The 20304-nt window shown below is 43.4% G+C and overlaps 1 non-coding gene across 1 annotated transcript; it reads right to left on the minus strand.

Annotated features, from left to right (window-relative positions):
• Positions 1–15404: 15404 nt before the first annotated feature.
• On the minus strand, positions 15405–15477 carry trnam-cau. The gene has a single exon. It is a non-coding gene; the product is annotated as a tRNA-Met (tRNA).
• Positions 15478–20304: the final 4827 nt, after the last annotated feature.

The following is a 20304-nucleotide window of genomic DNA, read 5'->3' on the forward strand; positions in this document are numbered from 1 at the left end:
ATTGTTTTTTGCTTCTTAATTTCCTCTTGCTGTAAACATTACAAAATAAATGTGTTTTGTGTAGAATGCACAAAAATAATCAGAACATGGATTATACCTGTCAAGAAGTAATTACTGAATTCTATTTAGCCGGGATTTATGTTGGAGATTCAAATAGTTTTCAGAACCATATTCAATAGTTAGAGCAAGTGTTTTAGTGAACTATATTATCCAGTTGCAAAATTTCATGCATTTCAAAATTTGCTGTTGACATCACAAAACCTTCATTTTGTGTGGAAATGCCCATAACAGCGAGTAATCTCTGGTCCCCAAGTGTTAGTAGATCATTTGTTCTACTTGGTCAGCTCACTCAACATTTAGTCAAAAGGTTATGTGTTCAAATCCCACACCTTAGACTTAATGGAGCCCAAAAATCTGGGGTGGCATTCCAGTGCAGAACTGAAGATCGACTGCACTGTTAAACCTGCTATTTTGTTGCATTTTCTGGTAATCTTTTGGCACCCAGATGTTGGAAGTAATCACATTGTATCTTTCGAAAGGTTGGGGTATTTTGTCATTAATCCAATTTGCCATGAGTCACCTTCATTCCCCTGTGCCTACACATGAACGAATTCCACGCACGTTTCAATGTAGAGCTCTTTTCCCACTGCCTCCGCCTCTGCGCCTATTTTTTTGAACGAGAATCCAACCCATCCTCTATCGATCCCTTCTCCTGGAAAATCCCTCCTGGCCTCCTACCCTCCCTCGACTTGTTCATCTCCAACTGCAGCCGTGACATCAGTTGCTTGAATCTCTCTGCCCCTCTCACTCATTCCAATGTGTCCCCATCGGAACGTGCAGACCTTTACTCCCTTCGCTCCACACCAACCTCACCATTAAACCTGCCGATAAGGGCGTGGTGGGTGCGGTGCACGGTAGTAGTATGGGGAATTGATCTGGCAGAGGCCAGACGCCAAATCTCTGACACCTCCTGCTATCGCCGCCTCGAATACGACCCCACCTCTGATCACCAAGGTACCATCACCCAGACCATCAACAATGTCATCAGCTCAGGAGATGTCCCAGCCACAGCCTCCAATCTGATTGTTCCCCAACCCCGCACTGCCCCTTTCTATCTCCTACCCAAGATGCATAAACCCAACTGCCCCCGATTACCCATTGTCTCTGCCTGATTGATTTATTAATTGTCACATGTACCAAAATGCAGTGATGGGCTTTGTTTACAAGTGGTACAGGCAGATCACAGCAAGCAAAGCATGTACAGATCAAAAAGACTTATACAGGTTACATTGCAGGTTACATTATTTGAGGCTAGAGTCCATTCAACAGTCTGATAACGGCCAGAAAGAAGCTTTCCCTGAATCTGCTCGTGCATGTGTTCAGGCTTCTGTATCTTCTGCCTGATGGAACTGAGGTTGTAGGAGAGAATTACCAGGGTGCGATGGGTCTTTGATGATGTTGGCCACTTTTCTGTGTCAGCAAGCTGTGTAAATGGAGTCTATGGATGGAAGGTCAGCCTCCGTGATGGTCTGGGCTGTGCATGCCACCTTCTGTAGTTTCTTACGGTCCTGGGAAGAGCAGTTGCCATACCAGGCTGTTATGCACCCGGACAGTATGCTTTCAATGGTACATCTGTAGAAGTTGGTGAGGGACTTTGTGGACATGACAAATTTCCTGAGCTGCCTGAGGAAGAAAAGGCATTGTTGTGCCTTCTTGACTGTCGCATCTACATGGGAACTGCTCCTGACCCACTGAGCTCTTCTCCTCCAAAGTCAACTGCATTCTTTCCCCTTTGGTCCAGGAACTCCCCACCTATATTCGGGACACAACCCATGCCCTTCCCCTTTTCCAAAACTTTCAATTCCCCGGTCCCCAACTCCTCATCTTCACCATGGATGCTCAGTCCCTCTGCACCCCCAACAAGGATGGCCTAAAAGCCCTCCACTTCTTCCTCTCCCATAGGCCTAACCAGTCCCCCTCCACTGATACTCTCATTCGCTTGGCAGAACTGGTCCTCACCCTGAAGAACTTTTCCTCTGATTCCTCCCACTTCCTACAAGCCAAAGAGGTGGCCATGGGCACCCGCATGGGCCCGAACTATGCCTGCCTTTTTGTAGGATTCATGGAACAGTCCCTCTTCAACAACTAAACCAGTACCATCCCTCACCTCTCTCCGCTACATTGATAACTGTATCGGTGCTGTCTCATGCCACCGCGAGGAGCTTGAACAGTTCATCAACTTCACCAACACCTTCCACCACACCCTCAAATTCACCTGGACCATTTCTGACACCTCCCTCCCCTTCCTGGACCTCTCCATTTCCATCTCTGGTAACCGACTCACTGCTGACATCCATTTCAAATCCACTGACTCCCACAATTACCTCAACTACACCTCCTCTCGCCCTCCCTCCTGCAAAAAATTCTATCACATACTCCCAATTCCTCTGCCTCCATCGCATCTGCTCCCAGGATGAGGCATTCTACTCTAGGACTTCCCAGATATCCTCCTACTTCAGGGACTGTAGCTTCCCCTCCTCTGTTATTAAGGATGCCCTGAACCACACCTCCCCTATTTCCTGCACTCCTGCCCTCAAGCCTTCTCTCCCCAACAAAAATAAGGATAGGGTCCCCTTGGTCCTCACATACCACCTCACCACCAGTGAATGCAATAAACATTACACTGGACAAACGGGGAGGAAACTGATGACCAGTGTACATGAACACCAGCTGGCAGTAAAAAGACACGACCAATATTCACTTGTCTCGATGCATGCAGACAATGAAGGCTATCAGTTTGACTGGGTCAAAGTGACTACAGTGGGACAAGCGAACACCAGACATGCAAAGGAATTTCTGGAGGCCTGGTTCTCAACACAGGGCTCTGTTAACAAACACATCGAAATAGACCCCGTGTACAGACCGCTGCTAAAACAACAGAATCGAAAGAGACAAGACCATCACACCAGAGGATGATATAAATCCGGAAAGAAGCAGAACACCAACGTTTCAATTAGAGGTCGCACTGATGATGTTGCCTAGAATGGTAACAAAACATCTGCACATGACAGAGCAACCGGCTCAGCGAGCTAAAGAACAACTGCATCCACATCCCAAGCTACAAATTTTCGCTAATACCTCATCCATAGTATCCATTACTCCCGATGTCGTCTCCTTTATATCGGGGAGATCAAACGTCGACTCAGGGACTGGTTCGCAGAGCATCTGTATTCTGCATGCACCAACCAACCCGACCTTCCAGTTGCCAACCATTTTAACTCCCCCTCCCACTCCCCTGGTGACATGTCCATCCTTGGCCTCGCCACTATCAGAGTGAGGCCAAACATAAACTGGATGATCAATACCTCATATTTCACCTTGGGACCGTACAGCCCAATGGCCTGAATATTGACTTCACCAGCTTCAAAATCTCTCCACCCCCAACCTGTCCATCTTCCTACTCAGCTATTCGCTCCACCCTTCCCACTGGCCAATTATAATAACCCACCTGCATCCACCTATCTCCATTTCACCTACCCAGCCCCGGCCCCAATCTCTCCCTGTATTTATTCCTGGGCTCCCCTCCCTCTCCCCAGTCCTGACAAAGGGTTTTGGCTTGAAACATTGACTTCCCTGCTCCTCGGATGCTGCCAGGCCGGCTGTGCTTCCTCAGCTCCTCAATTATTGACTCTAGCAATACTTCCCAGTTAACCAATTGACCTTAAGCTAGTTTCATGTTACACTTAAGCTGACTCTCCAGTCTGACCATGAATGTTGTCCCCTGTACCTCTCTACATCTAAATGGTTCCTGGATAATTCATTCCTAATTTATTTTTACGAACAATATAACAAATTAACGCATTAAATCATCCCATTTTCCACATGGATTTAAAAGATCCTTTCCACTGTTGAATAACAAAAAGGTTAGGGTGATCTTGCTTAATATCCTGGTGATGCGTGCTATCTTCAAATATCAATTGATGTGGACATCATCACATTGTTGTTTACCAGGAGTCCCTGCATCATAACAGTGAGTATGCTTCAGGATTATCTCATTGTTGTAAGGAACATTGAATCATCTTGAAGTCATTTCATAAGAAATAGAAGTTGGCAATTGGGTTCCGTGAGCCTGATTCACCGTTCAAAGGCTGATCTCATCTCAGCTTCAACGCCATGCTTCTGCCGATTCTCCACAGCCCTTTAACCCGTTACTAATTAAAAATCTGCCTGTCTCCCACTTAGATTGACTCAATATCCCTGCATCCACTGCACTCTGGAGGACTGAATTCCAGTGACTCACGACCATTCGAGAGAAGTGATTTCTCCCCAACTCTATTATCTTTTATCCTAAAACTATGGCTTCTCATTTTAGATTTCACTGCATGAGAAAACGTCCTTGCAGTACCAACTGGGGCGGCATGGTGGCTCAGTGGTTAGCACTGCTGCCTCACAGCACTGGGAACCTGGGTTCACTTCCACCCCTGGGTGACTGTCTGTGTGGAGTTTGTACATTCTCCCTGTGTCTATGTGGATTTCCTTGGGGTGCTCTGGTTTCCTTTCACAGACCAAAGATGTGCAGGTTAGGTAGATTGGCCATGTTAAATTGCCTGTAGTGTGCAGGGATATGTATGTCAGATGGATTAACCATGGGAAATGCAGAGGTAGAGAGTTGGATTTAGGGATGCTCTTCAGTGGGCCAGTATGGAATGAATGGCCTGCTTCTGCATTGTTGGGATTCTATGATTCCCATTTAACATCTTATGAATGAAAACTTTTTTGTTCTTTAGTTACAGAGCACTGCCTTGGGAAGTTATGATTGTTAAAATGGAGCTATGTTTGAAAGCAGTTTTAAGCCAGTTACAGAGCAAACTTTAAGTTGAGGTATACAGTGAACTGGTACAAAGAATAATTCAATATCATGGTGCTATGTTGCACTCAACACCCCAGGTCCTGATGTTACAGAAATGTATTGTTTATAGATTGTCATTATTCAAATTAAAGCTGTTGGGTTCTCATTGAAACTACCAGGAATGTACGGGTTTGCACCTTGTCATTCAAAAAAAGACATAATCCAATTTTTATAGCATTAAATGTCCCACTTTACAGTGTTATTTATGTTTCTTAATTCAAATGACCTGATGATTCAATTTTTTTGTCATTGTAAAAATCGACTTTAAATTATCAGGAATGGGCTGCATATCCATTAGTTTTATGAGGATTCCAATGATTATTATCCTATTCATCATGAAGGTGGAGAGAAAACATTTATTTATACAGGGAATACTGCGTCCTAAAGCACTTAACAATCAATGGATTAGTCTTGTAGTGCAGTTACAATTGTTGGGTGGATAAAGACCTACAAACAGTAAATTAGTATAACCAGTTTGATGTATTTTGCTATAATTGCTCTGCTCATTTGGCCTTCGCAAATAGCATCTTAATGTCGATTTCTATTTAAGTGTCAGAATCAGAGGGAAGGACTGCATGAAGACTTGGACAAAGAGATCAGCTTTATTGTCATTAACGTTGCAGACAATACAAAAATATGTATGAAAACAATTTACGAAGAGCATACAAAAAGCCTGCATAGAGATACTTTCATTTTTAATTCATTCATGGGATGAGGGCATCGCTGGCCGTCAGTCAACCACGTTGCTGTGGGTCTGGAGTCACACGTAGGCCAGACCAGGTAAGGATGGCAGTTTCCTTCCCTAAAGGACATTAGTGAACCAAATGAGTTTTTCCTGACAACTGGCAATGGTTTCATGGTCATCATTAGATTCTTAATTCCAGCTTATTATTGAATTCAAATTCCACCATCTGCCATGGCGGGATTCAAACCCAGACCCCCAGAACATTACCTGGGTCATTAGATTAACAGTCCAGCAATAATACCATGAGGCCATTGCCTACTCTGGGTTATGTTAGTTAGCAAAATGGCAGATGCAATATAATGTGCAAAAGTGTGAACATGCCCACTATGGCAGGAAGAATAGAAGAACAGAATCTTATTTAAATTGTGAGAGCTGACAGGAAGCTGCCATACAGATTGATTTGGGTGCCTTTTACATCAATTGTAAAAGGTTAACATGAAGGTATAACAAATAATTACAAAGACTAGTGGGCGTGTTGGATATTATTTGCAAGGGAGATGTGGTACAAAGGTAGAGAAATCTTGTTAAATTGTGCAGCGCATTGATGAGAGCTTTCCTACAGTACTGTATAGTCTCCGTACTTAAAGAAGGATATGATGCATTAAAAAGAGTTCAGAAAAAGGTCATTCGGTTGATTCCTGTAAGGACTGGAATGCCTTGTGAGGAAAAATGGACCACGTTGGATCACTCCTCATTGAAGTGTATCAGAATGAGAGGTGATTTTATTGAAATATATAGGATTCTGAAATAGGGGAAACAGGACCTCTATTTTCTAGAGTTTCAAGGAATGAGAGGTGATCTCATCAAAACATACAAAATATTTGAAGGGGTCGACAGTCTAGATGCAGTTAAAATGTTTCCTTTGTTTGGGAACTCCAGAATCATGGGACATAATTTAAAAATGAAGGGGAGGCCATTTAGGATTGAGACAAGGAGAAATGTTTTTGCTCAGAGGGTTGTGAATCTTTGAAATTCTCTATCCTGAGAGCTATAAAAGCATGGTTTTCGAGTATAATTGAAGTAAAAGTTGATAAATTTTTGATTATCAATGGCATAAAGGGTTATAAGGATATATGGGTAAAAGGGTTCGATCAGAAATGTTGGTATTAAATTGAACATGCTGAATGGCCTACTAGTTTTTAAATGTTCCTAATATTAAGAATACACCAGCTAATTATATTTGACTGCAGAAATTTGTGTGAAATTCCTATATTCCCACCGGAGTCGTAGTCAACATTCCAGATCATAGTGTCGTGAGTAAATATGCTTTATTAATTATCCAAAATTGCTATTTATACTTCTCAAGCAACTACAAACAACACAGGATACAATGGTATTATTATCCACACATCTATTATCTGCCACCCACTACATCTGCCAGAATCTCAGCAGGACAAATAAAGCCTCTGTGGAAATATATCACCTCATCTTTGTTTATTGGTGTTTTTAATTATCTTTTCACTGAGTAAAAATACATCAGGGGAGCACAGTGAGGCTCCCATCTGGCTGAGAAATTTTGCTACAGCATAATGTGGATGACAGAGGTAACCCTCATGAGTTATCATCCTCTGTCTGACCCTTAATCAAAGTTGGAAGATTCACCTTTGCAAATGGGCTTCCATGCTTATTTTGATGCTTGCATAATATTTGGATCAGCATCACCAAGAAAACTAATTATCCTATTGTTATCACCTCGTTATTTGCGGAAACTTGCTGTGCATTATTTGGCTTCTGTATTTTTCTACGTTACTACAGTAACTACACTTCATGGAGTACTTCACGGTCGCATGGGTGATTTTGGGACATCTTGGGGCTGTAATAGGCACTACATAAATGCAAGTTCTTCAGTTACTAGGGGCCACAGGTTTAAGGTGCGAGGGGCAAGGTTTAAAGGCGATGTACGAGGCAAGTTTTTTGCACAGAGGGTCGTGGGTGCCTGGAGCTTGCTGTCGGGGGAGATAGTGGAAGCAGATGCTATAGTGACTTTTAAAGGGCGTCTTGACAAATACGTGAATAGGATGGGAATGGAGGGATACGGTCCCCAGAAGGGTAGGGAGTTTTAGTTGTGACGGGCAGCATGTCGGTGCAGGCTTGGTGGGCTGAAGGGCCTGTTCCTGTACTGTAATTTTCTTAGTTCTTTGACCTTTGTTCATTTCCTTTATTGCTGCTGGAATCTGCCCCCAGCAGTGAAGCGAGGAAATTGCAAAGGGAGAGGGCATGGGCTGATCATTTCCTGGTGCTGTGTTTGTCAATTGGCTTGTGTCTTTGGGGGGCAGGGGCATTTTACCAGAAATTGTTGCCCTATATGTCATTTAGTAGGGCCATTATAAACAGTCTCATGTTCCAAGAGCCCTAAAATACTTGAGAGGGTGAACAGTAATTAATCTCGGACGAGGGGGTTGGAATAGCTAATCTCTTGGGAGATAAGGACTCGTTTTTTTTCTATGTGGGACCCTCCCTAGATTTTGAGGCACTGGAGAGGCTCAGAGTTTGTCCCAGAATAGTCATCCAACCTGAACATGTTGATCACACCATCCTACCCTCACTGTACCCTCATCGCCACCATCACTAATGCTTGCTAAGCCCCTCAAAATGCATCTAATGGTTTCTCTATTGCATCTCAATGGAGTAACCAACTAACATTCATCTCCTTAGCCTCCAAATTTAAGGAAGGATATTTTTGCATTGAATTGAATTGAACTGAATTAGCTTTATTGTCACATGTACTCAAATAAGTACAGGAAAAATCACTTTCAGCACCATCTTACATACAAAGGCATCCAGATTCTTGAGTTCGATTTCTTAGGAAAAAAGATGAGAAAATAAAGAAATAAAAAGTCCAGAATTACAGACATTCAAACGTATAAATTTGTAGTCATAAATTAGAAAAATAAAGAGATAAAAAGTTCAAAATAACAGTCCTTCCACGATAACATAATAGGGGAAAAAAGAGATTAGAAAAAGAGAACTTAAGATAAAGATTTAAGATTGGGAGTGGTATAGCCATGGTTCACAAGGTTAGTAGTTGGGGCTTCAGTTTGTTGGCTCACAAAGTAAAGTGATGCCAGCAGCATGGGTTCAATTCTCACACCATCTGAAGTTACAAAGACAATCTCTCCTTGCCTGAGGTGTGGTGACCCTCAGTTAAACCAGCACCAGTTGCCTCTCCAACAGGGGACCAACTTTCTGGGCTGGTAAGACTATAATAACTTCACCTTTATTTGGGCTGAGGAAGCTGTCCAGTGCTGAGACACTCAGTAAATTGGGCTTATGTCCTTTTATGTTTATGATTTTGATTGATTTTATTGTCACATGCACCAAATAACAGTGAAAAGCTTTGTCTACAAGTGGTACAAGCAGATCACAGCAAGCAAAGAATATACACATCAAAAATCATTGAATCCCTACTCTGTGGAAACAGGCCCTTTGGTCTAACAAGTCTACACTGACCCTCAGAGCATCCCACCCAGACTCAACCCCCCATAACCCAGCTAATCTACACATCCCTGAACACTATGGGCAATTTAGCTTGGCCAATCCACCGAGCCTGCATATCTTTGAACTGTGGGAGAAAACTGGAGCAAACCCACACAGACATGGGGAGAGCATACAAACTTCACACAGTTGCCTGAGGCTGGAATCAAACCTGGGTCCCTCATGCTGTGAGGCAGCAGTGCTAACCACTGAGCCACTGAGCCACTATGCCACCCCTTTTTCTGGGGGATTGATAGGGTTGACATAAGTGATTGTTTCTGTCCTTCACTTCTCTCCATGGATGGTGAGTTTCTCCAGCATTCTCTGTGTATTTCAGGCTTTCAGCACATGGGTAATTTGCATTTGCTTGATTGATGGATTGTTTCTGCTGGTCAGGGGATAGGGAATGGCTTCAGCTTAAAGGGATGACCATTTAGGACTGAGATGAGGAGAAATGTATTTGTTTAAGGAGGTGTGCACTTTTAAAATACTGTACACCCAGAAAGTTGTGGATGTTTCATCATGGAATCCATTTAAGGCTGGGATCGACAGACATTTGGTCTCTTAGGAGAATGGGCAATAAGTGAAGTTGAAACCCACAATTGAGCGTGACCTATTCAATGTTGGAGCTGATTAGATGGGCTGAGTAGTCTATACCTGCTCCTATTTCCTGTGCTGACTGTGAGATACCTGCAATGTGCAATCTGGCTGCTGAGCTTTCCTATACAATGACCTGGCTCTGCATTCTTTTGTAAGTGCTCTTGTGCAAGGTCTCACGCAGCGCTTTTCAAAGACTTGATTAAGTGCAAAGCAAATGCAAGCTTTTTCTCTCCCTCTTTTTAGAATGTATTATACATTTCTTAAAAGCTCCATTTAATCCTCTGCCCTTTGTAGAAAAGATTGGTTTTTTGACAAACAGAAAATCTCTTTATGAAGACGAATGGCTCATGTTATGTTGCAGCTATAAAAGATTAACTAAACATTAGTTACATACATATCACACATTAGTTCTGATAAAATATAGACTCCTACTTTTTCAGCTCAGCCAATCTAGTTAAGTTCCTTTTATAGATTTCTTGTCACATTGTGATTGAACAGAATTCACGCTTGCCGTGTGAGAGTCTAGCTGCGTTAATCTTTGCCAGCATGTACCTGATATCTGCAGGTCAGGTTCTACTCAGGTAGAACTTTGTTCACACTGTTTGATGACTCACTACTTGCCGTTCAAAATGGGCCTGCTCTAAAAGGGGCTCTACCATTCCTGGATTCACTCATGGCTCAGTGGTCAGCACTGCTGCCTTGCAGCGCTAGGGACCTGAGTTCAATTCCACCCTTGTGACTGTCAGTGGGGGAGTTTGCACATTCTCCTCCTGTCTGTGTGGGTTTGCTCCAGTTTCCTCCCACAGTCCAAAAATATGTAGGGTAGGTGGATTGGCCATGCTAATTGCCCATAGTGCCCAGGGATGTTTTGGTTAGACATGGGGAAATTAGGGGAATGGGCCTGGGTGGGATGCTCTTCAGAGGGGCAGTGTGGACTTGCTGGGCTGAATGGCCTATCTCCACACTGTCGGGATTCTATGATCACTATTTGAACATGTAATACTTACGGAGCAGGAATAGAGGAAACTTGAATTTGCCTGATTTGATTTATTATTGTCCCATGAACCTAAGTACAGTGAAAAGTTTTGTTTTATGTGCCCGTATAGGCAGATCATACCATACAAAGATCACAGGGTGACTGAACAGAGCGAGGAACACAATGTTACAGCTGCAAAGAATGTGCAACATTAGATTTGAAAGTTGTGAGGTCCATTCACTTGTTTAATAACAGCAGGGAAGAAGTTATCATTGAAACTGTTGGTATGTGTGGTTAAGCTTTTGTATCTTCTGCTTGATGGAAGATGGTATAACTGGGGTGAAAGGCATCTTTGATGATGTTGGCTGCCCTTCCAAGGTGGCGGGAAGTGTAGATGTAGTCAATGGATGGAAGGTTGGCTTGCGTGATTGACAGTTTGTTGGATAAATACTTGAAAATTGCTCAGTGACTCCAAATTAGATTTGATGTGACGTTGGGTTATTTTTATTGCTTATTCTCAGGATGTGGGTGTCTTTGGCAAGACTTGTGTTTATTCTCATCTTTCATCACTACTAAGAAGGCAGTGCTAAGCCTACTGTTTAAACAGTTCAGACAATGTGGCGCTCCCACATTTTCTTTAGGGAGGAAGTTTCAAGATTGCAGTCCAGCAATGACGATGGATCTACAATATAGCTCCAAGGCATCAGTCGGTCAAGTTGAAGAAGACAGAGAGAGTAACCACAGATGGCCTCGGTTAAAATCACAAAGAAACAAATTTTCTGGCTGTTGCTGTTTCTTGGATTTTTTGTGTAAATAGGCTGCTATGTTTCCTACTTTCAATCAGTGATTATATTACAAAATTAAATCATTGATTAAAATGTACTGCATAAATGCAACTTTTCCTTTCTTCTTTTCCACATATAAAAATCTTCCTTCCTGCATTTCTTTCTTTTACCCATGCTCTCACTCAATCACCACACGACATTGCCACATACCCTCCAGGGTATTTCCAAAAACTTTGCAACATCAGGCATTATTCAAAACTATGTTAGTTACATGTTGAATGTCCAACCCTTTCAAAAAGGCTGGTGCTGAGTATCAGTTAATTTCAGCCGAACATTGACTGTTCAGTGAATGGCAGATGGTTCAGTTCATCAGATGCTCTTGGTACAAACATCCAAATAGGACATGAAATCATCCGACAGGGCTAAGTCATGTCATGACGGTGTTTGTTCAGGGCGTCCTGATATGCACCCATCTAAACAAGGCAATGGCCTAGCGGTATTATCGCTCCACTATTAATCTGGAGACCCAGGTAATGTTCTGGGATCTGGGGTTTGAATCCTGCCACAGCAGATGGTGGAATTTAAATTCAAGAATAATATGGAAATAAGAGTTTAATGAAAGGACCATGAAACCATTACTGATTTTCAAGTTTCATTAATATCCTTTAGGGAATCTGCCATCCTTACCTGGTCTGGCCTACTTGTGAATCCAGACCCACAGCAATGTGGTTGACTCTTAACTGCCCTCTGGGCAATTAGTGATGGGCAATAAATGCTGGGCCCAGCCAGGGATGTTCACATCCTATGAATGAATGATAAAAACGCCCTTCCTAAATGGGCAACCCATAGGCTATTCCAGAGACAGCTGGACACCCAATATGCCCAACTCAGTTGGTTGGATCAGACACAGGGAATACTGGAGAAACTCAGCAATTCTGGTAGCATCTGTGAAGAGAGAAACAGAGTTAGCATTTTGGGTCTGACATTTCTTCAGAAGAGGCAGATGAGGGGCCAAAAGTAACAGATGTACTGAATGAACAAATGAATAGAATGTACCGTAGCCAAATTTGCAGGTGACATGAAAGTAAGTGGCAAGGCAGTCGGGAGAGGGATATAGTTTGCAGAGAAAAATTGAGAGGTTAAATAAGTTGGCAAAATGTTGGCAGATGGAGAATATTGTGGGAAAAAGCAAAATTGTTTCTATTAGATGGTGGAATGAAAGAACATAATATTATTTAAATTGCAAAAAAAGCTGCAGGAAACTGCAAAACAAAGGAACTTGGGGGTATTTGCGTACAACAGACAGAAAGCTAGCACACAGATGCAGCAGGTACTCAGGAAGGCCAATGGAATGTTGTCTCTTATTTCAAGGGGGTTAGAGTATAAGAGTAGGGAAGTCTTACTGCAATTGTACAAGGTGCTGGTGAGACCACATCTGGAGTACTGTGCACAGTTTCATTCCCTTATTGAAGGAAATATATCTTTACATTGGAGGCAGTTCAGAGAAGGTTCACTACGATGATGCCTCATCTGGAGGAATTGTCTTATAAGCAAAGGTTAAACAGGTGGGGCTTTATTCACTGGAGTTTAGAAGAATGAGAGGTGATCTCATTTAAGGATTTGAAGGGGCTTGTCAGGGTAAATACGGAGAGGATATTTCACCTTGTGGGAGAGTCTAGGACCAGAGGATATAGTCTCAGAATGAAGGGATGCCAATTTCAAAAGGAATTCCTTCTCAGAAGGTTGTGACTCTTTGGAACTCCTTGCCACAGAGAGCTGTGGGGGCCAGCTGCTTATTAAGGTCACTGGAACAAAGTTCTGAATGTCAGCTGGTGAAGCCATTAAGGAATCTTTGTCCTACTGGGGATCAATGCTCTCAAGGAGAAGAGGATCCAAGCAAAACGTTGAGAATGTTAGCGAGAAAATTTAACAAAAAAGCAATGTACCCATTTTATCCGTCTATTTCACTAATTGGCCAAATGATTTAGTGAGTTACTGCAACCAGTTTTAACCGAGCTTTCCTCATATTCTACAAACAATCCCTTCATTTTTGCAATGACAATACAAGTCTTACACCTCAAGAGAAACCACATGTCCATATGGTCTTTTCTTGTTGCTTGCTTATTGAGTAATAAGGGAGCCAGGGACATTTACACAAGATCACAATAGCGTAGAAATTTAAATGTACCGTCAGAGTCTTTGTTGAGCTCAGAAACTGAGCAACTCACACAATTAAGTTCAATCCTAACTATGTGCATGCTGGCCTACTGGTATCATCAGTAGAGTAGAAACCCAAAGACAAGGGGAGATGATGGCTTAGTGGCATTATCACTAAACTGTTAATCCAGAAACTCTGCTAATGTTCTGGGGATCTGGGCTTGAATCCTACCGTGGCAGATGGAGGAATTTGGATTCAATAATAATCTGGAATTAAGAATCTGCTGTTAGCCATGAAACCATTGCCAATTGTTGGAGGAGGGGGGAATCAATTTGGTTCACTAATGCCCTTCAGGGACAGAAATCTGCCTGGACCAGCTGACATGTGATGCCAGATTCATAGCAATGTGATTGATTCTCACCTGCTGTCTGAAATGACCTACCAAGCCATTAAGTTCAAAGGCAGCTAGGGATGGACAATAAATGTTTGCCAGCCAGTTGTGCCCATGTCCCACAAGTGAATAAATGAAATAAAAAATGCCTGAGCAACTGGGTTCAAGTCTCAGAGTATTAGCAGGTAGAATTTGAATCTGATTAAAAGCCTGGAATTAAGTGTCCAATAATGACTGTGAAATATTGTTGGGAGAAAACTCATCTGGTTCACTAATATCCTTTAGAGAAGGAACGTGCTATTCTTACTTGGGATTGTCTCAAAGCCCAGCCTTCCTTCACACCTTTGAAGGAAAAGTCCGTAACCTCCTATTTCTTGTGTGCATAACACTTTCTCTTATTCACTCAAAGAAGGTATGCTTTGCTAGCTGGGTCGGAATTTAATGCCTGTTCCTAATTATCCCTGAGAGATGGTAAGTGACTTCAAATTTGTATCTGCAGCTGCATTTAAAAGTTTTCCCACATATCTTTAAGACTTAGACTTCATCCTGTGTTCAAAGTTACCTTTGAATGTAGCAACCAGACCAGTTTCCTTTCTTTATTGGGCTACTTGAGAAATATGCCGGGGAGATTTCAACTGCTGGATATGTCAAGCCTACATTCACTGGTCAATGTGTACAAACATATCAACAAGGAGCAGGCCATTTAGCCCCTTGAGCCTGGTCCGCCATTGAATAAAATCATGGCTAAACTTATTGTAATCAAATCCGCATTTCCGCATACTCCTGATGACTTTTCACCCCGTTATTTACCAATAATCTATCCACTTCTACCTTAAGAATAGTCAAAGTCTGTGCTACCACCATTGCAGGAATAGAGTTCCTGCGACTCATGATATTCTAAGAGGAAAAAGGTTCCCTCATCTGTTTTAAATTCGTGACCCCTGGTTTTCAAACAGTGGCCCCTTGTTTCAGATTCTCCATGAAGAGGAAACATCTTCTCCACATCCACCCTGTCAAGGCCTTTCAGGATAGTCATAGAATCCCTACGGTGTGGAAACAGGCCATTTGGCCCAACAAGTCCACACCGCCCCTCTGAAGGGCATCCCACCCAGACCCATTCCCCTAATTTCCCATGTCTAACCCAAACACCCCTGGGCACTATGGGCAATCCACTTACCCTGCACATATTTGGACTGGGGGAGGAAACCACAGCACCCAGAGAGGACCCAGGCAGACACAGGGAGAAGTGCAAACTCCACACAACAGTCACTTGAGGCTGGAATCAAACCCAGGTTCCTGGTGCTGTGAGGCAGCAGTGCTAACCACTGAGCCACCATGCTACCCAAAAGCCACAGGCTCTCAAGCTTGCCTTCTCTGAGGATTGAACTCAGGACCTTCAGATCATGAGACTGATGCACTGCCTATTGCACTAAGAAGGCACAGCACGCAATGCTGATCTTACATGTTTCAATCAAGCTGCCTTTTACTCTTCTAAATGCTAGCGAATACAAACCTAGTCTGTTCAATCTCATAGTGCATTGGAATTCCTACAGTTTCAGGTGTGACAAGTCCAGCCTTGTCAACATTAATATCTCATGAACCATCTGCTCACTATTTAAGCTTCACGCAAAAATAGGAAGGGCCAAATCTATCTTGCACAGAAATGGCTACATTGATCAAATCATTGCTTGCTGCACATCACACAAACTCATCTAAGGGCCTAGGCTAGATGGACCCTTGTTGCTTAAGTGTTTTAATCCATTTGGCCCTGAGATGGGCTTAAGTAAAAGTGAAGCTAGCTGTCTCAGGCTGCTGCTTTGCGGTAAGGTCAAAAGTGGCATTCTCCACCATCAGGATGCTGCTATCAACTCAAGAAGACATTCTGCCAATTGCACAAGTGAGTAATATGGGTTATGAGTTGTGATGATGGGCATGTTAGCCTAATGTAGAAATTAGGACATCCTAATGAGTGGTGGACAGCCACCAAGCCATTAACTGATGGCAGCAAGTCGTACGCTGATGGTATTCAATCAGACAGCGTTTGCAAACTCAGAGCTTTGTGTCCAACATTACATGTGATTCTGCTATTGGACAACATTTGCAAATTAATCCTGACTGGGCTAAGAGTTACGCCTGTGGTAAGAATGTCACTGATAAGCAATTTAGCATGGGCAGTTGGTCTCGTAGCATGATTCACTTGGAAACTAAATTTATTCACAGACAAGGTTCTAACAGCCCCCCTGCAAAGTCTGCTGCATAGATGTATGACCTTTGGTTGCACATGTATAAATCATTGAATGGGGCAGAGCAGGTTCAGTGTATGATTCCGAGGTATACAGGATCCTGGGCTTGATAAAAGAGGGCACAAATAACACAAAAGTAAAGAAGTGAACTTGAATAAAAGATTGATTTGGCTTCAACTTAAATATTTTCTAATTCTGAGCATTTAAAGATGTGAAGACATTGAAGAGGATGTGGAAAAGATTAATCAGAATAGTTGAGGAATTTCAGCGATATGACAAGGTTGAAGGAGCTGGAACTGTTTTCTTTTGGGAAAAGAAAATTAAAAGCAGATTCAGACAGGAGCTCAAACTCATAAGTGGCCTGGGCGAGGCAGTTATGGAGAAACTTGCTTGTTGGTAGAAAGGTCGATAACTAGATACATGTTGAGGAAAGATCAGAAATCACACAACACCAGCTTATAGTCCAACAGGCTTATTTGAAAATTTTCAAATAAACCTGTTGGACTATAACCTGGTGTTGTATGATTTCTGACCTTCTCCACCCCAGTCCAACACCTGCACCTCCACATCATGTTGAGGAGAAATCTTTAATTTCAAGTGAGGGGTTAGGATCTGGAATTCACTGCCTGAGAGTGGGGACGAAGATAGATTCGATCATGGAAATGATCACGGATGGGTTGCTTTAACATCATTATCAGCGGTCTCTCACTGAGGAGGATGACTCTCTTCCACCCTCAGGGTGAGTCCGTAGGTGGCTGTACAGAGAGATACAGCTATCATAGGTTTTGTTAGACTTGGGGCAGGTGGCGGTCGTGGGAAGGGGGTGGATGGGGCATTGGTGCGACAGTGCACTCCTTTCTCTGCCTTCGCCTGGCTCCCATTTTTTCTCATCGCCTCCTCGGATGCTCCTCCTCTGCACTGGAGTGTCTGGGGCCAGTGATTCCCAGGTGTGTGTGGGAATGCTGCACTTCCCCAGTGAGGCCATCGTCTGTGTGACTGACACGAGAATCCCCGAGTTGCTGCTCTACTCCTAGCTTCAAAATGGCAGGTCAGCCCCAGGTGGACAGGGGAAGTGCTTCAGTGATACCCACAAGGCTCTAAAATAGAAATGTTGGACTGAATGGCCTCCTTTAGTCTAGTAATATTTTTATTATTCAATAATTCTGTATTTAAAAGCTCATGGCCACCACTCAACATCATCTTGGCATTATTTACATGAATGTGTCAAAGTCACCTAAGCTGTCACTTAATTACAAGTGAATCTCCTTATCTCATGAACGTTCCCATTTACTTGCATTGCACTGTGTAGCATTAGGTTGTCTCCAAGCACATAGCTTTTTTCTGAATTAAATCAACATTAATCTGACACGTCAGGTAATCCTGACTGAGATTCAATGGCAGATGTATGTAAGCACTCTCCAGTTTAATTGAATCATTCAGACCCAAAAGATTTGATATGAGGACTCATCAGACATCTGAATAGGATGACCCACATTGGTGTTTTCATGAGACAACAAGGTGCAGGGCTGGATGAACACAGCAGGCCAAGCAGCATCATAGGAGCAGAGAGGCTGACGTTTCATGTTGTGTTTTCATAACTTGAGGCAAGGTCATTTTGTGTTATATTGAATGAGTTTAATTCTAGGATGAGATGGTTCTGCAGAATAATATTGTTACCATTGCTTCTTATAGTGCCAGGGACCCAGGATTGATACCAGCCTCGGGCGACTGTCTGTGTGGAGTTTGCACATTGTCCCTGTGTCTGCGTGGGTTTCCTCCGGTTTCCTCCAAAGATGTGCAGGTTAGGTGGATTGGCCACGCTAAATTGCCCGTAGTGTTCAGGGATGTGCAGGCTAGGTGGGTTAGCCATGGGAAATGTGGGGATACGCGGATAGGGTGGGATGCTCTTTAGTAGTTAGGTGTGGAACAAGATGGGCTGAATGGTCTCTTTCTGCACTATAGGGATTCTATAATTCTATGAACCAACAACCCGATAACACTGACGTAAATTCATAGGCCTAGCAAAAAACAAATACAAGGTACTTGAAAGAAAAGTTTACGCACCACTATTCCTGTTCTTAGGACATCTCAAAGCACCTACAGCCTATGAAATAAATGTGAAGTGCGGTGACCTTTGTAATGGAGTGAACCTGACAACAGCCAAATGCCACACAGTGAAATCCAACAAACAGCAATGTGTGAGGGCTCGGGGACCGCTTTGCAGAACACCTACGCTGGGTTCGCAATAAACAACTACACCTCCCAGTCGCGAACCATTTCAACTCCCCCTCCCATTCCTCAGACGACATGTCCATCCTGGGCCTCCTGCAGTGCCACAACGATGCCACCCAAAGGTTGCAGGAACAGCAACTCATATTCCGCTTGGGAACCCTGCAGCCCAATGGTATCAATGTGGATTTCACAAGTTTCAAAATTTCCCCTCCCCCTACCGCATCCCAAAACCAGTCCAGCTCGTCCCCGCCTCTCTAACCTGTTCTTCCTCCCACCTATCCCCTCCTCCCACCTCAAGCCGCACCTCCATCTCCTACCGACCAACCTCATCCCGCCCCCTTGACCTGTCCGTCCTCCCTGGACTGACCTATCCCCTTCCTAACTCCCTACCTACACTCACCTTTACTGGCTCCATCCCCGCCTCTTCGACCTGTTTGTTTCCTCTCCACCTATCGTCTCCTCTATCCATCTTCTATCCGCCTCCCACTCTCTCCCTATTTATTTCAGAACCCCCTTCCCCTCCCCCTTTTCTGATGAAGGGTCTAGGCCCGAAACGTCAGCCTTTCTGCTCCTATGATGCTGCTTGGCCTGCTGTGTTCATCCAGCCCTGCACCTTGTTGTCCCAGCAATGTGTGAGGGACCAGATAATCTGGGGTTTTTAGATTTTGTTTGGTTTATGGTGGGGAATGGAGAGATGGTGGGGGCAATAAATCACCCATTGGCCAGGATGCCAGTGAGAATACCCCATTTTACCAACTCATCTTCAGATAATGCAGCACTCTTTCAGTGTACGACAGAGATTTATTGCTCAAGGGTTTTCAAATATTGGTCACTTCGCTTAACACACATTGCTAGTACAAGATTTAGCAAATAAAATTAAAGATGAATGAAACCGAGGGAAGATCAAGTTACTTGACGAAATTGCTGGAAGATTGGAGAGAGGCAAATATCATTCCCTTGTTCAAAAAAGAGAATAGGGATAACCCCGGAAATTACAGGCCAGTTAGTCTTACATCAGTGGTGGGCAAATTATTGGAAAGGGATCTGAGAGACAGGATTTATGATCACTTGGAAAGGCACAGTTTGATTCGTGATAGTCAGCATGGATTTGTGAGGGGTAGATCATGCCTCACAAACCTATTGAATTCTTTGAAGAGGTGACCAAACACATGGATGAAGGTGGAGCAGTGGATAAGGTATACATGGATTTAAGTAAGGCATTTGATAAGGTTTCCCCATGGTAGGCTCATGCAGAAGGTAAGGAGGTATGGGATAGGGGAAAATGTGGCAGATTGGATTCAGAATTGGCTGACCCTTAGGAGACAAAGGGTGGTAGTGGACTGAAAATATTCAACATGGTGCTCAGTTACGAGTGGTGTACCACAAGGATCTGTCCTGGGTTCTCTTCTATTTGTGATTTTTGTAAATGATTTGGATGAAGGAGTGGAAGGGTGGATTAGCAAGTTCGCAGACGATACGAAGGTGCGTCGCATTGCGGACAGTGCGGAGGGCTGTTCTAGGTTAAAAAGGAACATTGATAGGATGCAGAGCTGGGCTGAGAAGTGGCAGATGGAGTTTAACCCTGAAAAGTGTGAGGTGATTCATTTTGGAAGGACAAACTTGAAAGCAGAATACAGGGTTAACAGAAAGATTCTTGGCAGTGTGGAGGAGCAGAGGGATCTTGGGGTTCATGTTCACAGTTCCCTGAAAGCTGCCACCCGGGTGGATAGAGTTGTTAAGAAGGCGTATGGTGTGTTAGCTTTCATTAATAGAGGGATCGAGTTCAAGAGC

The sequence above is a fragment of the Rhincodon typus genome, chromosome 10, assembly GCF_021869965.1.
Source record: "Rhincodon typus isolate 14 chromosome 10, sRhiTyp1.1, whole genome shotgun sequence".
In the NCBI taxonomy this organism is placed as follows: domain Eukaryota; kingdom Metazoa; phylum Chordata; class Chondrichthyes; order Orectolobiformes; family Rhincodontidae; genus Rhincodon; species Rhincodon typus.